Here is a 4580-nt window from a genome sequence, read left to right as displayed (position 1 = left end):
AACAGCCACCTTTGTTTCCTGGTGTTAGAAGATGCATCTAATGGCATAAAAGAGTCCCACATAGGACACATGTCGTCAACGCAGATATTTTCACCCAGCTGCAGTCTCTTGTACAAAGTGTCAGCTGTTTCAATCGTAGCATTTCACGGAAACGCTCGTGCAGCACAGAGCAGGCTGTGGCCTACAGCTCATATTCATTTAATTTACGTGGCTTCGTATCTTGACAGACTCTGGCCTGAAACCTGAGGTTTAATACTTTAAAACTATCCATCCCATCCCACTGGATTCAACATGTCTGCTTCCCGTGTGTCCTAGGCTGGATTCAAGAATGCAACTGTACAATATGTATCAGAAAATCGCACGTGCACATCATGTATGTGACTCCACGAGACATCTGCTTATAGTTTAAGATAGATAAAACATTTAGGTTATGAGTTGTGATCCGCTTCAAGCCTGCAGTGTTTATACGGAGCGGCCACAGTGTTGCCAAGCAGAGGGAGATGCTGCAGAATGAATCGCCCGTTGTTTAATCAGAACATGCGGAAAGCTAATTCCAAAAAAACTAAAGAAATAGAAAAAAAGCAACTGCAAGTTTAAAACAAAATTTCGACCCTTTTAAAAATGTGTCCTTATTCATTAGTGAAGCGTTTTCAGCTTCCATAACAAGCAAAATACGTTCAGTCATTTACACACACGAGCTGTGCGTCATACACAAGAGTCAGAAAGTACAGGCTCAACCTCTCAATTCAGCTGCAGCCGCTTAAAAACACACAACAAGGGCAAACTGTTGTGAAGCAGCAAAATTCAATGAAAAGAAAGAAAGAAATCTGAAGAGGGAATCAGCTTTTTAGAGTTTTTGCAGTGTGTGTGTGTGTGTGTGTTTGTAGCTGTGATGTTTCGCTTCTAACTACAGTTTATTTTAAATACAACTGGCTTCACTCGTAAACTTCGTGCTCTAACATTAATATGTAACTATATATTATTATTATGTTGATATTTTGCCACTGCAGCTAAATCAGGTGTAAACTAACACCAGCACATTTGGTTCATGTCAGGACAGGATCACCACACCATGACCGCGCAGGCCCAGCCGTGCATGTCGGCTTGCTCGGCCCTTCCTGCCCGGCTGCTGGACCCGGGAAGAGGGCAATTGAGACATGGAGCAATAAATTCATTTCAGGGAGAGAAGGAGAGAATTGGAGGGGGGGGGGGGGGACTAAATGACTCTCTTTGTCTTTGAGAGCCCGCTATAAACCGAGTGAAAAAGACAAGTCAGAGAAATAGCGTGAGGCAGACAGGAAAGAGAGACAGATGAGTCACCTTGTCTCGCCTCCAGACCAAACAGCCTCCCCCTCCGGCTGCTGCTCTCTGTCCATGTTGTCTCCTCTTCCAGTCTTCTTCACAGTCCACCTCCATCTGTTTTTTTTTTTCAGTCTCCTCCCCTTTTGTTTTCATCTGACCTTTCTTCTTCTCTCTATCCCGCCAATCTCTGCTCTCTCTTTTAATGCTCATCCTCCGCTTCGCTCCTTCTTCTTCATATCTTCCTTCATTCTCTTTTACTTCCTCCTTTCATCGTCGTCCCTCTCTGCCTCTATCTTACCGTCCTTTCGACTTCTCCCTCTCATACCTTGTGTCTGTGGTCCCGGTCCCGGGAGCCTGTACTGTCCGCTGACCAGGCTCTCCATCTCCGCGCTGTCGCAGCGGTTCCTCCCGTCGTTTTGGACCGGAACCGAATGACATCCTCCCTTACTGTTTTGCGTTATTCTCTCCGTCTTTCAGGCACTCCTCTTCCTCTTGCCTCCTCTTCTTCTTCGGCGTCGGTGATCGATGTGCTGCCATCACCCCGCGAGGCCAACAGTAACAGGTCACTTTCATCCACGAGACAGCTCGGAGTGTATGAGGTCCACAAATGTCGCGAGGTGTCAACTGGGAGAGAAGGTGTGCACGGGCTGCGGTGGGTAATGGAGGAGGAGGATGTGGCGGAGGAGAGAGGGGGGGGGGGGTCCTTTTTGTGGGAATACTGCGAACAGCAACACGTGCGTCAAGCCCATGATCCAGGACGTGTTTTGGGGCTTTCTGCTCTGAGGAGACGACTGCGTGACGTGCCCACCTGGCGTAGGTGACACCGGGCAGGAGTGAAGCTGCTGGCGCAACATCTCCACGCTCACAGTCTGACCCGTTACACTGGAGCTGCGGCAGGTCGCCGCCTAGCTACCCGTGTGCTTGTGTGTGTGTGTGTGTGTGTGTGTGTGTGTGTGTGTGTGTGTGTGTGTGTGTGTGTGTGTGTGTGCATGCGTGTGTTACTTTCTGACATTGATGGGGAAAGACGAGGTGGGCATATTTTCGGTTGATGGGGTAGAGAGAGTTTGGATGGACATGCTTAGCCTGCTGTTCAGCGGCCAATGGCAGTCTGAGGTTCACGGGCAGGCCACGCCCCATCTCTGACGGCCGCTTCTTTCTTTCTTTCTTTCTTTCTTTTTTCTTTCTTTCTTTCTTTCTTTCTTTCTTATTTATAATTGGAAATCGACTACGGTCTTGATTAAAACTCTCTGTCCATATTTCACAGCCGCGTCAAATGAGAGTAGTGCTCTTTCCCCAGAGCCTGGAATCGGGCTGGAGGTCGAGACGGGGATGGAAGCGGCCTGAGTCACAAGCTGCATCCAATTACAGAGCAGTTCAGTCCAGTCCGCTGAGGAATTTCCCCTCGATGGAGTCCGCACATCGTTCTAATACAAAACTATGCTACTCTTATGTTGCAGAGGTTTGCATGGGGAGAAGCTGAACGTGAAGTTGAAGCTGCTAGCAAACAGCAGGAGGTTTACTCTGATCAAAAAATGAGAAAAGTTACACAGCGACTGACTGTTTTTTTCTCTTTGTCACTTAAAGTCAAAGTAAGATTATAGGTTCAACTTCTGCTTTTATTGAACATGGAGAAAACAAAAAAACACGTTCTCCTGCAGCACCAGAAGCCTTTAAAGCAGCTCTGTGGATCATTCCACTTCATATTAACAGTCCTAATCTTTATATGATTTTTTTTTTCCTGAATAAAAACAAAAAAACAAAATTAAACAAGACTAGATACAGTTTCCAGCGCCTGTTGTTCAACTGTTAAACTGGAATATGAAGATTCAGCCAGTATGAAGGGATCTAATGCAAACACCATCATAAGGCACGTGCATGAAAGTATTATGAACATCCTCAATTTACAGAAACATTTCAATGAATCGAAGCTACTAGTAAAATAACAGTGAAGTCTGTTTTCCTCAACAGAAGAGCAGCAGCACATCTGATCCGTCTGATGTGTCATGTGTTGTAGCTGTAGTGGATGTTAGAGTAAATCTGATCTTAACTGTCAGTGTTTCTTCTTTTTACAGGAAGTGTTCCACTGAAATCCACGCGACAGGATGACACGTGGTCCACAGGATGAGACGCTCTCGAAGGTGGTGAAATATATTTGTCTTTTTCTGGCCTTTCTGAATGAAACGGAACAGGCTGTACAGGCCGGAGGCGGAGCGTTGCTGCGTTAAAATAGATTCCAGAAGAAGAGAATTGAAAAGTCAGACGGCCATGATGATGATGATGATGATGATGATGACTGGGACCCTCACCAAAGGAAACCCCTTGCTTTCCTGTTTCTCACAAATTGGACTGAGAATAATTGTCGCTGCGTCTCTGGCACAGCTTCTCATTCTCACCCTGCAAACACAGGAAACTTTAGTTTTAAATGCAGCATGAATATGTGCCACTGATGCAAACTTCTGCTTCTGTACATGAGAAACTGTTTGATTCTTATGCGTAAATCACGGAGCACATGGACTCAAAGTTCCACTTAAAACAGAACAAGTAGAAAGCTACTGATGCGGCAGTTTACCATAATAACCTTGAATTCCCTCAGCTGTAAAGATCAGTCAAAAACAGCTCTGAGTAAAAATATATTTGGACTCTATCAGGGTTTTGCAGACTCACTGAGAAATGTTTGAGCTCCATGGTCGAGAAATTCTAAAAACACTTAATAATAAGACTGTAATACACACGTAATGAATAATTAATGCCTGACCCATGATGATATAATACATGGATGAAGGCAGGATCATGAATTTCTGTTGCCTTCTATTAAGAAACGATTAAGTCAATATTTTAAATTTCATGTCATTAGCTAATGTTCAATAATGAATGGATGTTAATTTTATGTTATTTCATACGTTCATTGATATGATAAGTCACAGCCAGATTCCTTCCGTTTATATATTGTCCTTTACAATCTAACGTGTTGGTGTGAAGAAATAAACTCATGTCTCATGCGCTACCATACAGAAATGTATTATATGACGTATATGTCCCTATATCAAGACTAATGTCGCCATATATGTCACCTAAGGGGATAGATTATTATCACATATATACATCCTCTGGATAAATTAAGACATAACCTAATTTTATTACATATATGAAAAATACCCATGAAATGCAAGTTTATCAAAACAACATACTACATATACAGCATGATTCTCCTATTAATTTCTTATTAATATTAAACATACATCCGCCTATCTCTTATATTTAAAATATATAATAACATG

The 4580-nt window shown here is 43.5% G+C and overlaps 1 long non-coding RNA gene across 1 annotated transcript; it reads left to right on the top strand.

Annotated features, from left to right (window-relative positions):
* The first annotated feature begins 1810 nt into the window (after positions 1-1810).
* Positions 1811-4317, top strand: LOC130184579 (uncharacterized). Its single transcript, XR_008830022.1, has 2 exons — positions 1811-1938; positions 3375-4317. It is a non-coding gene; the product is annotated as an uncharacterized LOC130184579 (long non-coding RNA).
* Positions 4318-4580: the final 263 nt, after the last annotated feature.

Source organism: Seriola aureovittata, chromosome 17, assembly GCF_021018895.1.
Source record: "Seriola aureovittata isolate HTS-2021-v1 ecotype China chromosome 17, ASM2101889v1, whole genome shotgun sequence".
NCBI classification, from domain to species: Eukaryota; Metazoa; Chordata; class Actinopteri; order Carangiformes; family Carangidae; genus Seriola; species Seriola aureovittata.
This window is presented reverse-complemented; position numbering and strand designations above follow the sequence as displayed.